Genomic DNA, 18,878 nt, shown 5'->3' with positions numbered 1-18,878 from the left:
GAAGGGATCTTGAAACAAACAAACAAACAAACAAACAGACATTAGTGGAAAAACTGGTGAAATCCAAATAGTCTGTAGTTTAGCTAATAGTACTGTACCAATGTACCAGTGTTGGTTTCTTAGCTGTGAGAAATGTGCCACTCTGAGGTAAGGTGTTACAATAGGGAGACAGAGTGAGAGTTATATGGGAACTCTCTGTATTATATCTGCAAATTTTCTGTAAATCTAAAATGATTCCAAAGTTGAAGTTTATTAAAATAAAAAACTAAAAAAATGCTAATACTACTAGAAAATTAGAAAGGTCTCACATCAGTGATCTAAGCTTTTATCTTAAGAAAGTAGAAAACTTATATGAACAGACAAAGGAGCTAGTATAACAAAAACAAAACAGAAAAAAACAAAGGTGGAGGATATTTCCTATATGGTTTCGAGATGTATTACAAATAATCAAATAATCAAGATTGTGATATTGGTGAAAGAACAGACACATAGATCAATGGAACCAAGTAATCCAAAAATAGAACCATAGCTAACTGGTTTTCAACAAAATTGCAAAGGCAATTCAATAAAGAAAGGATGCCATACTTTCAACAAACAGCATGGAAAAGTTGGACATCCATTTCAAAAACAAAACTAAATCTCAGCCCATAATATAGACCATACACAAAAAGTAAGTCAAATGAGCTACAGATATATGAAAAATCTAAAGCTATAAAACAACTACAATAAAATACAGGATAAAATCTTTGTGACCTTAGGTCATGCAAATATCTCATAGACAGATTTCTTAGTCAATAATTTATGAACGATAAAAGAAAAACTTGATACATCAAAATTCAAAATTTCAGGTTTTCAAAAGACCATGGTAAGAAAATAAAAGACAAGTGACAGACTGGGACAGAAATATTTCAATAACACATATCAGTTAAAGTCTCATGTCCTGAATACATAAAGAACTCTAAAAACTTGATAAGAAGAAAACAGAAATCCTGGAGAAAAACTTGGTGAAAGATCTGAGCAGATACTTTATCAAAAAAAACATATGGAATATCAAATCATTATGTTATACACCTGAAACTAATATAATTTTATATGTCAATTATAGCTCAATAAAATAAGTATTAAATAATAAAAACAAAACAAAGCAACTTATGGATGACAAATAAGCACATAAAAAGATAATTTACATCAGTAATTTTTAGAAAAATGCAAATTAAAATCATAATGAGGTACCACTACACACCTATTAAAATGACCAAAAAACCCAACAACACCCAGGGCTGATGAAGATGTGAAATTTTTGTACATTATTGGTAGGAATTTAAAAACTGTATGACTACTTTAGAAATGAGTTTTCAGTTTCTTAGTTATCAATTAACTGTTTACTGATCATATGACACAGCAATACAAGTCCTAGGTACTTACCAAGTAAAAAGGAAAACATACATTCACACAAAAACCTGTATAAGAATGTTCCTAGCAAATCTATTCAAAATTGCCAAAAATTGGTAGCAAGTTAAATGCATTATTACTAATAGTCAAAAAGTGGGAATAACTCAAATGTTTTTCAATTGGTGAATGGGGAAAGATTGGCTGAAAAGGGACACAGGCACAGTTCTGGGACTGAAGGAAGTGCAATATACAGGCATACCTCATTTTACTGTGCTTCACTTTACTGTACTTCACAGATACTGCATTTTTTTTTACAAATTGCAGGTTGTGGCAACCCTGTACTGAGCAAGTCACTTAGTGCTGTTTCTCCAATAGCATTTGCTCATTTCATTTCTCTCTGTCACACTTTGGAAATTCTTCAAATATTTCAAACTTTTCCATTATTTGTATATCTGTTATGGTGTTTTGTAATCAGTGATCTGTAATCAGTGATCTTTGATTTACTATTGTAATTTTTGGGGGCACCATGAACTGCACCCACGTAAGACAGCAAAATTAATCAATAAATGTGTATGTTCTGCCTGCTCCACTGACCTGTGTTTCCCCTATCTTTCTCCCTCCCCTCAGGCCTCCCTGTTCCCAAAGACACAACAATCTTAAACTTAGGCCAATTAATAACCCTACAGTGTCCTATAAGTGTTCAAGTGAAAGGAAGAGTCGTATGTCTCCCACTTAAAATCAAAAGCTGTTAATTATTAAGCTAAGTGAGGAAGGCACATAGAGAGCTGAGATAGGCCCAAAGCTAGGCCTCTTACATCAAACAGTTAACCAAGTTGCAAATGCAAAGGAAAGTTCTGGAAGGAAATTAAAAGTGCTACTCCAGTGAACACATGAATGATAGGACAGCAAAACAGCTTTATTGCTGATATGGCGAAAGCTTGAGTGGTCTGCATAGAAGATTAAACCAGCTACAACATTCTCTTCAGTTGAAGCCTAATCCAGAGCAAGAACCCAACTCTCTTCAATTCTGTGAAGGCTGGGAGAGGTGAGGAAGCTTCAGAAGAAAAGTTTGAAGCTAGCAGAGGTTGGTTCATGAGGTTTCAAGAAAGAAGCCATCTCCATAACATATCGGTGCAAGGTGAAGCAGCAAGTGCTGATGTAGAAACTGCAGTAAGTTATCCAGAAGATCTAGCTAAGATCAATATTGAACATGGCTACACTAAATAACAGATTTTCAATGTAGACAAAGTAGCCTTATATTGGAAGAAGATGCCATCTAGGACCTTCATAGCTAGAGAGGAAAAGTCAATGCCTGGCTTCAAAGCTTCAAAGGACAGGCTGACTCTCATTACACGCTAACGCAGCTGGTGACTTTAAGCTGAAGCCAATGCTCATTTATCATTCTGAAAATCCTAGGGTCCTTAAGAATTATGCTAAATCTTCTCTGCCTGTGCTCTATAAATGGAAAAACAAAGCCTGGACAGCAGTACATCTGTTGACAACATGGTTTACTGAATATTTTAAGCCCACTGTTAAGACCTACTGCTCAGAAAAAAAGGTTCCTTTCAAAATATTACTGCTTGTTGTTTTCATGCCTGCTTACGCAACATCCATACTTCAGCCCATTGATCAAGGAATCATTTCAACTTTCAAGTCTTATTCTTAAAGAAATACATTTTGTAAGGCTATAGATGCCATAGATAGTGATAGTGATTCTTCTGATGGATCTGGACAAAGTAAATTGAAAACTTTCTGGAAAGGATTCACCATTCTAGATGCCATTAAGAACATTAAGCATTCATGGTAAGAGGTCAAAATATCAACATTAACAGGAGTTGAAAGAAGTTGATTCCAGTCCTCATGGATGACTTGGAGGGTTCAAGACTTCAACAGAGGAAGTAACTGCAAAAGTGGTGGAAATAGCAAGAGAACTAGCATTAGACGTGGAGCCTGAAGATATGAGTGAATTGATGCAACCTCATGATAAAACTTTAACAGACGAGGAGTGGCTTCTTATGGATGAGCAAAGTGGTTTCTTGAGATGGAATCTACTCCTGGTGAAGATGCTATGAAGATGCAGTGGCAGAGTTTGAGAGGGCTGACTCTAATTTTGAAAGAAGTCCTACTGTGGGTACAATGCTATCGAACAGCATTGCATGCTACAGAGGAATGTTTGTGAAAGCAAGAGCCTACTGATGCGGCAAACTTTGTTTCTTAGTTTAAGAAATTGCCATAGCCACCCCACCCTTCAGCAACCACCACCCTGATCAGTCAGCAGCATCAACACTGAGGCAAGACCCTCCACCAGCAAAAAGATTATGACTTTCTGAAAGCTCAGGTGATGGTTAATATTTTTTAGCAGTAAAGTATTATTTAATTAATGTATGTACATTTTTTAAAAAAGACATAATGCTATTTCACATTTAATGGACTACAGCATAGTATAAACAACTTTTATATGCACTGGGAAAGCAAATCTCTAAGCTATGCCTGCGTCTTGACTGTGATGGTAGGTACAAAACTTTATGCATTTGTCAAAACTCATAGAACTATATAGTAAAAATGGTGAATATCTCACCATTTTTATTCAGATATACGTCAGTAAAGAGGTATTTAAGAAAAACTAGTAAAGAAGTAATACAGAATAATAAAATAATTAATCCTAAAAAAATAGGAAAGAAGGAAAAAAGAAAGAACAGATGAGAGAAATTAAAAACATAAGCAAGTCAGTTATATGAGTAATTATATGAAGTGCAAATGGACTAAACCCTTCAATTAAAAGGCAAAGATTTCCAGACTGGATTTAAAAAATCAACTCAAGTGTGTGCTGTTACACTTTAAATGTAAGTACACAGATTTAAACCAAAATAATGGAAATAAATATCATACAAACTATAAAGTAAAGGAAGCTTGTGTGGTTATATTAGTAACAGATAAGGTAAACTTTAAGGCAAGAAGTGTACTAGACATAAAGGGTGGCATTTCCTAAGATGAAAGGGTCAATTCAACATGAATACACAGCGATCCTGAGTTTTTATATCCAGAATAACATAGTTTCAAACAAGGTAATCAAACAAAAAAGGAGAAATAGACATAACCCCAATCTTAGTTTAATACACCTATCTCTGGTGTGTTAGACTAAAAAAAGAAAACTAAGTTATATAGACTCTTTGAACAAAATTATTAAAAAATTTAACCTACTTGATATATATATATATATGTAGGACACTACACTAAGCAACTGGAGAATACACATTCTTTTCACGTGCTCACGAAATCTTTACCAAAATGCACTATATGGTATGCATAAAACAAGTCTGAAAAACCTTCAAAAAATTAAAATCACATAGGGTATGTTCTCAGGCTATGGTGGAATAAAACTAGAAATCAATTAATAGATAACTAGAAAATTTGATAATGTTTAGAAGTTAACCAACATTCTTCTAAATAACCCAGCAGTCAGGAAAGCACAATGAAAATTAGATATTGAAAATAAAACACACTAAAATTTATGGGATATGGCTAAAATGGTGTGTGCTGGTTATTATTTACTGCCTTTCAGTTCTAAGTTCCACCTATTAGGCTGCTTTGTGAAAATGGGTTTGGGTCCTTTAAATAGTTCCCCTTGCCAATTGGCACTTTGCCATTAGAGGGCACTGTAAATACATTGCAGGAGGAAAAAGTTTTTGCTTCCTGGTTCTGGGGTGCCTGCTGGGCAAGCTTCTCAGGATGCATTATTTTCCCCTACACTAGACTTCTGCAGTGCACAGTGGCCAGCAGCACCTAGCAGCCAGCGGCTTCCCCTGGCATATCCCTCAGGCAGTTTTGTAGCAAAGGGCCTCCAGTGAGATATCTCCCTGTGAAGAGTCTTCCCTGGCACCCCACAGGGTGGATTTCCAGCAAGTTTCAGAGGGTGGATTTCCAGCATATTTAAGCAGGATGGCACCACAGTAACTTTTCTGCCATCTAGTGAGCCACACTGTGCCTTCTAAAGAAAGGTCTGGATCTCAGGCCTCAGTGGGCCTCTTCCTTGGTGTGCTATCTCAGCTCTGGGGGGTACTAGCTTTTCCCTATATCTACTATTCCTATATTCTTCTGAATCCTCTTTAATTCTTGCTAACCAATCCCTCATTACTGCCATCCCCTGGTATTGTTAATAATTCTTTATATTAAAATCTTTCTGTTGAAATTACTGTTGTGATTTCTCTCTCCTGATTGGACCTGTTGATTCACAGTGCTTAGGAGAAAAATGACTTTCAATGCATATATTGTAAAAAAATTAAAAATCAACTTCTAAGTTACCATCTCAAAGAGTTAGAAAAAGAATAAAAAATAGAAGGAAATTAATAAAAGTGAAAACATAAATAGAAAAAACAGTAAGTTCACATAGACAAAAATCAATAGAGTCAAAAATTTGTTCTGTCATAATATCTATAAACTTGATAAACTCTTAGAAAGACCAATCAAGAAAAAGAAAGTATAAACTACTAATATCAAAATGAAAGGGAGCTATCACTGCAGATCCTACAGACATAAAAAGATAATACAGGGTTGTGATACATAGTTTTATATAAATAAATTTAACAAACTAAATAAAACTGATGATTTTCTTTAAAATCACAAGTTATCTAAATTGACACAAGAAAGCAAATTTTTAATCTGAATAGTTGTTAAATATATTAAATCCAGAGGGGTCCAGATCAAGATGGCAGAGTAGGAAGATTCTGAGCTCACCTCCTCCCATGGACACACCAAAACAACAACTACATATAGAACAACTATCTCTGAGAATAACCTGATGATCTGCAGAATGGATTTTCTACAACTAAGGATAGAAAGAAAAGGCCACATCAAGACAGGTAGAAGGGGCAGAGACAAGGTCTAGTCAGAACCCACAGCCCAAGTGCTGTGACCCACAAGTGGGAAAGATATTACAACCACAGAGGTTCCCCCGAGAAGTATTGGGTCTGAGCACCATGTGGGTCTCCACGACCCAGAAAATCTGCACCAGGAAGATGAGCCCCCGTAACATCAAGCTTTGAAAACCAGCAAGGCTCACCAGGAGAGCTGGTGGGCTGTGGGAAACCAAGACTCTGCTCCTGAAGAGCTCATGCACAGACTCACTCACTCTGATACCCAGCACAGAGGCAGCAGCTTGAAAAGCACCTGGGTCACACAAGGAGATTCACTGACTAATTTTAGGGCATATGCTGGAGAGGCAGGTATCTGGTGGAACTTTCTCTGGGGATGGAAGTGCTGATGGGCACCATCTTTTTTTTTTAGCTCTCTTTCTACCTAGCTGGCCCAGGGCTGGCAGGCACCATTTCTGTCACTCTCCATCAACCTAGCTAACGCCATGTGTCTTGCCCTGGCATTCCCCTGAGGACCCATCTACCAAGCCCGCCAGCCACTGGCCAGCCCCTCCAAAGTGGCTCCCACCTCGCCCCACTTAGTGGGTACCCTGGCTGGCACTGGGACCCCTCCAAAGCAGATCCCACTCCAGGGGGACAGCCACATCTCACTTGGCCAGCCTCAGCACTACTCCAAAGCAGCTCCCACTCTGGGGGGCAGCCCTGCACACCAGCATGACTACAGAAGTCACAGCCAGGCTGCACAGCCAGTGTACCAGGGGACAGCCCCACTCACCAGTGTGTCTGCAACGATCAGGGCCCAACCACAATAGGAGAGTGCACACAGCCCACAGAGGGAATACTCCTGGAGGCTCTGGTGACCAGGGGGATTGCACTATTGGGCCCCACAAAACATTTCTACATAGGCTGCTCTTTCAAGACCGGGAGATGTAACTGATATATATATACCTAATATAGAAACAAACACAGAAAGTCAGGCAAAATAGGAGACAAAGTAATACCTCCAAATGAAAGAATAAGACAAAGCCTCAGAAATAGAACTAAACAAAATGGAAATAAGGAATTTACCAGAGACTATAAAGTAAAAGTCATAAAAATGTTCACCAAACTCGAGAGAAGAATGGATGAACTCAATGAGACCTTCAACAAAGATAGAAAATATAAAAAAGAACCAGCAGAACTGAATAATATAAAAATGTAAATGAAAAATACACTAAAGTGAATTAATAGCATATTAGAGGATACAGATGAACAGATCAGCAATCTGGAAGACAAGGTAGTGGAAATCGCCCAATTAGACCAGCAAAAAGAAAAAAGCACTAAAACAAACAAACAAAAATAACATAGTTTAAGGGACCTCTGAGACAACGTTAGGTGTATAAATGTACAAACAAGACTACTGTACCCAAAAAGATTATTATTCAGCAGAAAAGGAGAGATAAAGAGTTTCCCAGACAAGTAAAAGCTGAAGGAGTTCATTGCCATTAAACCAGCCTTACAAGAAATGTTAAAGGGACTTCTTTAAATGGAAAAGAAAAGGCCAAAACTAGAAACAAGAAAATTATGAAAGAAAAAGTATTATTAGTAAAAGCAAACACATAGTAACGATAGTGGATCAACCACCGATAAAGCTAGTATGAAGGTTAAAAGACAAAAGTAGTAAAATCATCTATCTAAAATAATTAGGGACTTTCCTGGTGGTCCAGTGGTAAGGAATCCGCCTTCCAATGCAGGAGATGCAAGTTCCATCCCTGGTCAGGGAACTAAGATCCCACATGCCATGGGGCAACTAAGCCCACGTGCCACAACTACTGAGCTCGTGCGCCTCAACAAGAGAGCCCATGTGCCACAAACTACAGAGCCCATGCGCCCTGGAGCCTGCACGCCACAACTAGAGAGAGAAAATCCACATGCCACAACTAGAGAGAAGCCCGTGCGCCACAACTAGAGAGAAGCCTGTGCACTGAAACAAAGAGCCCAAGCGCCGTGGCGGAAGATCCCACATGCCCCAACGACGATCCCACGTGCCGCAACTGCGACTCAAAGCCGCCAAAGAAATAAAGAAAAATAAATAAATTAAAAAATAAAATAATTAGTTAAGCAATACAAAAAATAAAAAGGTGTAAAATATGACATCCAAAACATAAAACATTGGAAGGGGGGAGTAAAAACTGTAGCATTTTTAGAAGCATTCAAACTTAAGTGACCATCAAATTAAAATAGACTGAAATATACATTGGTTGTTAGGTATGAACCTCATGGTAACCGCAAACCAAAAACCTATAACAGTTACACAGAAAATAAAGAAAGGAATCCAGACATAACACTAAAGACAGTCATCAAACCATGAGGGAAGAGAGCAAAAAAAGAAGGAAGGAACAGAGAAAAACTAGAAAAACAACCAGAATACAAGTAACAAAATGGTAATAAGTACATATCTAACAATATTTACTTAAAATGTAAATAAATTCTCCAATCAAAAGACATGGGTGACTGAATGGATTAAAGAAAAAAAAAGAAGACCCATATATATGCTGCCTACAAGAGACTGACTTTAGATGTAAAGACAGACTGAAAGTGAAGGGATGGAAACAGATATTCCATGCAACTGGAAATGAGAAGAAAGTTGGGGTAGCAATACTTACATCAGACAAAATAAACTTTAAAACCCAGATGGTAACAAGAGATAAAGAAGGGTATTACATAATGACAAAGGGATTAATCCAACAAGGTGACATAACACTTGTAAATATCTATGCACCCAACATAGGAGCCCCTAAACACATAAAGCAAATATTAACAGACATAAAAGGAAAAGTTGACTGTAATGCAGTAATAGTAGGGGACCTAAACACCACACTTACATCAGTGGGCAGATCATCCAGACAGAAAATCAATAAGGAAACATTGACCTTAAATGACATATTAGACCAGATGTACTTAACATATATATGTAGAACCTTCCACCCCCAAACAGCAGACTACACATTCTTCTCAAGAGCACCTTGAACATTCTCCAGGATAGATCACATGTTAGACCACAAAACAAGTCTCAATAAATTTAGGATGACTGAAATTATATCAAGCATCTTTTCTGACCATAACACTATGAGACTAGAAATCAGTTACAAGAAGAAAACTAGGAAAAACCCACAAATACATGGATGCTAACCAATATGCTTCTAAGCAACCAATGAGTCAATGAAGAAATCAAAGAGGAAATCAAAAAATTCCTTAAGACAAATGAAAATGGAAACACAATGTTCCAAAATCAATGGGACACAGCAAAAGTAGTTCTAAGAGGGAAATTTATAGCAATACAGGCCTACCTCAGGAAACAAGAAAAATCTCAAATAAACAACCTAAATTTACACCCAAAGGAACTAGCAAAGAAGAACAAACAAACCCCAAAGTTAGTATTGTAGAAGGAAGACAATAATAATCAGAGTTGAAATAAATAAATTAGAGATTGAATACAATAGAAAAAAATCAATGAAACTAAAAGCCGATTCTTTGAAAATATAAACAAAAGTGATAAACCTTTAGCCACACTCATTCAAGGAGAGAGAGAGAGAGAGACAGAATTCAAATAAATAAAATCAGAAAAAAGAGAGAAGTACAACTTAGACCTCAGAAATAAAGATTGTAAGACGTTACTATGAACAATTATACACCAACAAATTGGACAACATAGGAGAAATGGATAAATGCCTAGAAGCATACACTCTTCTAAGAATGAGTCAGGAAGAAATATAAAATTTGAGTAGACTGTTCACTAGTAATGAATCAGTAATCAAACAACTACCAATGAAAAAAAGTCCAGGACCAGACAACTTCACAGGTGAATTCCACCAAAGATTTAAAGAAGAGTAAATACCCATCCTTCTCAAACTACTAAAAAAATTGAAGAGAAATGAATGCTTCCAAATTCATTCTATAAGGCTAGCATTACCTTGATACCCAAACCAGATAAAGATACTACAAAAAAATTACAGACCAATATCCCTGATGGACATAGATGCAAAAATCCTCAACAAAATATTAACAAACGAAATTCAACAATACACTAAAAGGATCATATACCATGATCAAATGATATTTATTCCAGAGATGCAAGGTTGATTCATTATTTGCAAATCAATCAACATGATACATCACATTAAGAAAACAAAGGATAAAAATAATATGATCATCTGAATAGATGCAGAAAAAACATTTGATGAAATTCGACATTTATTTATGACAAAAACTCTCCAGAAAGTGGGTACAGAGGGAATTTACCACAACATAATAAAGGCCATATATGACAAACCCACAGCTAACATAATATTCAAGGGTGAAAAGCTGAAAGCTCTTTCTCTAAGATCAGCAACGAGATAAGGGTGCCCATATCATCACTTTTATTCAACATAGTATTGGACGTCCTAGCCACAGCAATCTGATAAGAAAAAGAAATAAAAGGTGTCCAAATTGGAAAGCAAGAAATAAAACTGTCACTATTTGTAGATGACATGATACTATACAGAAAAAACCCCTAAAACTACCAAAAACTATTAGAACTAATGAATAAATTTAGTAAGATTGCCGGATACAAGGTTTCAATATATAGAAATCTGTTGCACTGTTATACACTAATAATAAACTACCAGAAAGAGAAATTAAGAAAACAATCCCATCTACAACGGCAACTGCATCAAAAAGAATAAAATACCTAGGAATACATTTAACCAAGGAGGTGAAAGATCTGTATTCTGAAAACAATAAGACTGGGGATGAAAGAAATTGAAGACAATACAAATAAATGGAAAGATATACTGTCCTCATGGATTGGAAGAATTAATATTATTAAAATGACCATACTACCTAAAGCAACCTACAGATTTAATGCAATCCCTATCAGAATACCAGTGGCATTTTTCATAGAATGGGAACAAATAATTCTAAATTTTGTATAAAACCACAAAAGACTTTGAATAGCAAAAACAATTTTAAGAAAGAAGAACAGGGGCTTCCCTGGTGGTGCAGTGGTTGAGAATCTGCCTGCCAATGCAGGGGACACGGGTTCGAGCCCTGGTCTGGGAGGATCCCACATGCTGCAGAGCAACTAGGCCTGTGAGCCACAATCGCTGAGCCTGTGCGTCTGGAGCCTGTGCTCTGCAACAAGAGAGGCCGCGATAGTGAGAGGCCCACGCACCGCGATGAAGAGTGGCCCCCGCCTGCCGCAACTAGAGAAAGCCCTCACACAGAAACGAAGACCCAACACAGCTATAAATAAATAAATAAATAAAAATTAAAAAAACCCCAAAACATCACAAGTTCACATAAATGGCAATATTTTTAAAAAAAAAAAAAGAAAGAAGAACAAAGCTGGAGGCATCATGCTCCCTGATTTCAAGCTATACTGCAAAGCAACTGTAATCAAAACAGTATGGTACTAGCACAAAAACAGACATAGATGAATGGAACAGAATAGAGAGCCCAGAAATAAACCCACATTTATATGGCAAATTAATTTACAACAAAGAAGCCAAGAACATAGAGTGGGGAAAGACTGATTTTAATAAATGGTGTTGGGAAAACTGGTCAGCTACATGGGAAAGAATGACACTGGATCACTTTCTTACACCATTTACAAAAATAAATTTAAAATGGATTAAAGACCTAAATGTTCGTTCTGAAACCAAAAAGTTCTTAGAAGAAAATATAGGCAGTACGCTCCTTGATACTGGTCTTAGCAATATTTTTTTTGGATCTGTCTTCTCAGGTAAGAGCTGCAAAAGCAAAAATAATCAAATGGAACTACAACAAACTAAAAAGGTTTTGCACAGAAAGGGAAACCATCAACAAAATGAGAAGGCAACCTACTAAATGGGAGATGATAGTTGCAAAAGGGGTTAATATCCAAAATGTATAAAGAACTCACACAACTCAACATCAAACAAAAACAAGTAAAAATTGGGCAGAGGACATGATAGACATTTTTCCAGGGAAGACATGCAGATGGCCAACAGACATATGAAAACATGCTCAACATCAACAATCATCAGGGAACAGCAAATCAAAACCACAAGGAGATATTACCTCACACCTGTCAGAATGGCTATTATCAAAAAGGCAACAAATAATGAGTGTTGGCAAAGATGTGGAGAAAAGGCAACCCTCATGCCCCATTGGTAGGGATGTAAATTGGTGCAGCCACTATGGAAAACAGTATGGAGGTTCCTCAAAAAACTAAAAATAGAACTATCATATGATCTAGCAATTTCACCTCTGTGTATTTATCTGAAGAAAATGAAAATATAATCCAAAAATATATATGTACCCCTATGTTCATTGCAGCATTATTTACAATAGCCAATGTGGAAGTATGGAAGCAACCTAAATGTCCATCTATAGACAAAGGAATAAAGAAGATGTGAGATACATATATATTATATAGATATATGTATTATATATATATAAGAGAATATTACTCAGCCATAGAGATATACTCTATGTTATCACTTGCATGTGGAATCTAAAATACAAAACAACCCCTCAGGGGCAAAACTGCCCCTGGATGAGAACCACTGCTTTTGACAAATTATTAAGGAGACAGTATCCCATACTCCACTCTGAATCTGAATAACCACTGGCAAGAGATGATGATTCACAGAGACCATTTCAATCTTCTCATTAGTCATTATGATGTTTTTCCTATGCAAAAATAAAACTGACAACATTTCAAAAAATAAAAAAATAAAATAAAATACAAAACAAGTGAATAAACAAAACGAAACAGAAACGGACTCATAGATTCAGAGAACAAACTGGTGGTTATCAGAGGGAAGGGGAGTAGGAGGTTAAGCAAAACAAGTAAAGGGGAATAAGAGGTAAAAACTCCTAGATATAAAATAAGTAAATCATAGGGATGTAATGTACAGCATAGGGAATACAGTCAATACTATTGTAATAACTTTGTATGGTGACAGATGGACTTAGACTTATTGTAGTGACCAGTCTGTAATGTATATAAATGCTGAATTAGTATGTTGTACAACTGAAACTAATATAATATTGTATGTCAACTATACTTCAATTAAAAAATAAAAAGGAAAAAATGGATAAGGTAAAATAACTAAATAATAAAAGAAAGAAATACATTAAATCTGTAACTAAAATCTATCCCAAAGAAAATTCGAGTCTAGATGACTTTACTGGTGATTTCTGCCAAGCATTTAAAGAAAGAAATAATACCAATCTTGTACAACCTCTTTTAAGGAATAGAGAGAGAGCACTTCTTCCTAATTCATTTTATGAGACCAGCATAACCCTGATACAAAAATATACAAGGAAATTACAAGAAAAGAAAACTGCATAAGAGTACTTCTTATTAATTGATACACACATTAGTATAAAATATTAGAAAATCAAATCCAGAGAATATATGCACTATGTCATGACCAAATTCACTTATTCTAGGAATAAAAAATGGTTTAGGGACTTCCCCAGTGGTCCAGTGGTTAAGACTCTACCTTCCAATGGAGGGCGTGGGTTTGAGCCCTAGCTGGGGAACTAAGATCACACATGCCACGGGGTGTGGCCCCAAATTTTTTTTTAATGGTTTAAATTTTGAAAGTTAATCAATATAATTCACTTCTTTAACAAAAAGTGAACGTTAATGCCATATGATTACCTCAACAGATACAAAAAGGCATCCAATTAAATTAACCACTAGTTCATGATAAAAACTCTCAGCAAACTAGGAATAGAAGAGAACCTTTTTAATATGATTAAGTTTATATATAAAAAGTCTATTGCTCACATATTTAATGGTGAAATGTTGAGTGCTTTCTCCCTGAGTTCAGAACAATTCAAATACATTCGTTTTCATCATTTCTGTTAATTATTGTTCCGTAGGTAGGTCCCAATTAGTGCAAAAGGGCACAAAACAAGAATTATGAGGTATAAATATTGAAAAGGAGCAAGTAAAAATGTAATTCCAGGTGACGTGGTTGTCAATATAGGAAACCTCAAAAAAATATGTACACTATTAGAATTAATAAATGAATTTAGGTAGGTCACTAGATACAAAGTCAATATATAAAAATCTATTGCATTTCTATATATTATACTTGCAAAAACAATTAGTCAATAAAATTTTAGATACAACACTATTAACAATAGCTTTGGAAATGGTCTAATATCTAGGAATGAATCTGATGAAACACATGCAACATTGTTAAACTGAAAAATACAAAACATTGTAGGGAAAACCATAGAACACTTAAACAAATAGATAAATATACCATGCTCATGGATTTGAAGACTGTTTTATAAAGATGTCGATTCTCCCAAAATTAATTTATTGACTCAATGCAGTCACAGACAAATTCCCAGCAAGGTTTTCTGAGGAAATTTATCAGGGAATTCTAAACTTTATATGGAAATGCAAGAGCCAAAAAATCAGGAAGAAGAAATTGTTGGAAGATTTACAATATCAGATACCAAGACTTAGCATAAACCTACAATATTTAAGATAGTGTGGTACTGGTGCAGTGATAGATAAACAAACAGTGAAATAGAAGAGAGAGTCTAGAAACAGGCCCATGCCTATACAGTAAACTGATATACAACAAAGGTGCTACTGCAATTTTGTGGTAATGAGATATTTTTTTTTCAAAAATTGATGCTGGAGCAATTAGATAATTCATATGCAACAGACTTTAACCCTATTTTATACCATTTACAAAACTTAATTCCAATTGGATTATAGGCCTAATATGAAAGGAAATCAATAATTTTCTAGAACAGGGGTTAGTAAATTTTTCCTGTAAAGTACAAGATACTCAATATTTTCAATTTTGTGGTCCACATGGTCTCTGTTGCAACTACTCAACTCTGCTGTTACAGCACAAAAGCAACCATAGACAATACATTTATGAAATGGAATCGCTGTGTTCCAATAAAAATTTATTTACAAAAACAGGTGGCAGGCCACATGGGCCATAGTCTGCTGACCCCTGTTCTAGAAGATAACATAGACGAATAATTCCATGACCTTGGGGTAGGCAGTGATTTCTTAAATAAGACCCAAAAAACCATGAACCATAAAAGATTTATAAATTCTGAAATTCTATTTATCGAAGTACACCATCAAGAGAGTGAACCAGAAATTCACAGACTAAGAGAAATTTGTGATATATATGCATATATATATATATGCATGTTTATATACACATATCATAGATATAGCATATATATCCAAAAAATATCTCATAGCCACAATATCTAAAGAATGGCAACAAATCAGTAAGAAAAAGATAAACAACACAATGAAGATAAACAGCTCAAACAAAATGAGAAAAATCTTGAGCGGGAGTTTTATAAAAGAGAATATCAGCATGGACATAAGTACATGAAAAGATGTTCCATATGATTAGTTATCAAGGAAATGAAAATAAAAATAAAACCAAAATGTAATATCAGTACAGACTTCTCAGAATGGCTAAAATGAAAAGAATTGACAATATGCAGTGGTAGCCAGAATATGGAGCAACTGGAACTGGAACTTCCATATACACTAATGAAAGTGTAAATTGTTACAACCACCTTGAATCACTCTACTAAAACCTCCTCTACGACCCAGCAGTTCCAGTACTAGGTATATAAGAGAAATGCATGAATATCACAGAAGGCATGTACAAGGCAAGTCATAGCAGTTTTCTTCCTAATAGCCCCAAACTGGAAATAACTCAAATGTCTATCAACAGAGGAATGGATAACTAAACTGTGGTGTATTCATACAGTGGGATACTATAAGCAATAGAAAAGAACTGACAACATGGATTAGTATAGTAGACATGGTATGAAACAAAAAGAGCCAGACACAAAATTAGAACAAGCTGTATGATTCTATTTCTATGAATTTCAGGGACAGATAAAATAATCTGCGGTGGTGGGTACAATGGAGGACCACGATAGAGCATTCTAGGGAGCAGAAATATTCTACGTCTTGATCTGGGTAGTGGTTACATGAGTAATACACGTGTAAAAATTCATTGGGCTATATACTTATAATTTGTGCACTTTAGTCTCAGTATGTTAAAACTCAAAAAAAAAAACTTTAAAAAAATCATAGAAATTTACAGGATATATTTTCACTGAACGATTCAAACAACACTGAAATATAGAGACTAAAACATTAGTCTTACCTCTGTTTCCTGTCCCTCATTCTTGCTGTCCTCCCTAAAAAAAACCATTAGGTGATTCTACTTCCAAATTATTTTTTATACATTTACCTGCACATATATATGTACACATATATATATGTATACGCACATGTATGTGTAACATTAAAAAATTCACATTCACACTTCACAATAATTCTGTAATTTTATTTTTAGCCTAAAAATACATCTCTCAGCTCTTTCTGTCGAATACAGATCAGTCTCATTTTAACAGCTGCACAGTATTCTATTGTATCAATGTAACATAATTAATTAATTTCCCTACTAACAGATATATAAATTACTCCTAATTTTTCACTATTTGAAACAATGCTGCAACAAACTTTCCTAAAATTTCCTAGTGCACACAAACAAGTATTTTCTTTTTTGTGCACTATGAACAATTCTTTTGGCTAAAACAGTAGAAACAAAATTTCTGAGTAAAAGAAATTGTAGAGTAAAAATTTTGGTAAATTCTGCTAAATTGCTTTCGAAGAAAGTCTTACAAATTACATTCTGACCAACAGTATATGAAAATACCTGTTTCCCAACATCTTTATAAACACTAGATATTATCAATCTCTTACAAATTTGCCAGTTGTAAGGGCAAAAAAAAAAAAAAATGCAATTCACTGTTATTTTAAAATATTTTTTATTCATTATTTACATTTCTCCTTATTGAAGTGGTTATTTAGATCCTTTGCACATGTTTTTATTAGGTTGTTTATATTTTTCTTATCAATTTTGAGGTGTTCTTTATTAAATGTAATAATATATATTTTGAAAATATTTTCTCCTGGTTTGCCACTTTTAACTTTCTTTTTCTTATCACATAGCATTAGCCAGGACTGTCAAAGCAATATTGAAAAAACTTTAGTGGGAAAGCTTCTAATACTTCATTAGGTATGATGCTTGTGTATGCAGATATCTTTCATTAAAACAGAGAAGTTTCTATTTCTGGTTTGCAAAAGTGGTTTTCTTTCTAATCAACCTAGGGGCAGGACAGGATAAAGACGCAAACGTAGAGAATGGACTTGAGGACACAGGGAGAGGGAAGGGTAAGCTGGGACGAAGTGAAAGAGTGGCATGGACATATATACACTACCAAATGTAAAACAGATAGCTAGTGGGAAGTAGCTGCATAGCACAGGCTTCTGTGCTTTGTGACCACCTAAAGGGGTGGGGTAGGGAGAGTGGGAGGGAGACGCAAGAGGAAGGGGATATGGGGATACATGTATACATATAGCTGATTCACTTTGTTATACAGCAGAAACTAACACATTGTAAAGCAATTATACTCCAATAAAGATGTTAAAAAAAATAGATGTCAAATGGTATCAAACGTCTTTTGCATCTCTTAATATTTTTTTTTATTTTGAATGTAACGATTTGCATTAATATATTTTGAATTTTGAATCAGCCTTGAATAGCTTAGATAAATCCTTCTTAGTTATGACATTTAAAAAATACATTTCTGGATTCACTTTACGAATACTAATACTTAAGATATCTGTATATGTGTTCATAAGTGAGTGTACGCTTTTCTTGCCAGTTTTGAAATTCAGGCCATGTCAGCTCCAATGTAAATGAGTTAGAAAACTTTCTATTTTTTCCATGCTTTGGATTAACTAATTAATATACCATAGGGATTATTTGTTCCTTAGTTATAGAACCATCTTTGTTTGGTGACCTTTTATGAGAGAGCTTTGACTACCTTTTCAATGCTCTCATTGTTTTTATTGTTGTTGTTTGTTGTTTTAAGGTGACTATTTCTTCATGGGTCAATTTTGGTGATTTCTATTTTCCAGAAATTATTTTAATCTAGAATTTTCTAATTTATTATCTTAAAGTTAGTATTCATCTCAGATTTTTTAGAATCTACTCTATACTTATAGTGTCCCTTTCTTATTTCAAAGGTTGATAATTTTTTTTTTTTAACCTTGATTAAACATTCTAGACTTTTGATATTTTTGATTCTTTTCAGATGATCAGTTTTAATTTTATTCAGATTAACTCTACTCCTTATTTCATGCATTTCTGGTTTTTTCTTTAATAATACTTTCCTTATATATTTTAATTTTTCTTCCTTTAGCTTCTTGAACTGTATGCACGATTTACTTCCATTCAGTCTTTTCCTATTTTCTAATGTATGCATCCAGGGCTATAAGTTTTCTCTGAGTATGTATAGATTTTGAATTGTATTGATCTCATTGTTCTTCTTGCTGTAGCAGTTAAATATACTGGCTCTGGACTATACTATCTAGGTTCAAATCCCAACTCTGTCATCTATGGACTATGTGCCCTTGGGCAGGTTATTTAACAGAGCTTTGTGTTTCAGTTCTTCATCTGTGAAATGAGATGATAATGGAATCAACTTCTCAGGATTATTGTGATAATAAAATGAGAC

General features: G+C 35.0%; 1 protein-coding gene across 9 annotated transcripts in view; it reads right to left on the bottom strand.

Annotated features, from left to right (window-relative positions):
- Positions 1–18,878, bottom strand: part of TEX9 (testis expressed 9) — a 229,949-nt gene that overhangs the window by 197,401 nt on the left and 13,670 nt on the right. For 3 of the 9 annotated variants that reach the window (XM_082447320.1, XM_082447327.1, XM_082447325.1), the window contains exon 2: positions 16,457–16,490. The exons of the other annotated variants lie outside the window; for them this stretch is intronic. The gene's annotated coding sequence lies outside the window, so the exon portion shown is untranslated. The remainder of the gene's footprint in view (positions 1–16,456; positions 16,491–18,878) is intronic. 9 annotated transcript variants of the gene reach the window in all.

The sequence above is a fragment of the Balaenoptera physalus genome (genome assembly GCF_965194825.1).
Source record: "Balaenoptera physalus genome assembly, chromosome: 2".
Lineage (NCBI taxonomy): Eukaryota > Metazoa > Chordata > Mammalia > Artiodactyla > Balaenopteridae > Balaenoptera > Balaenoptera physalus.
This window is presented reverse-complemented; position numbering and strand designations above follow the sequence as displayed.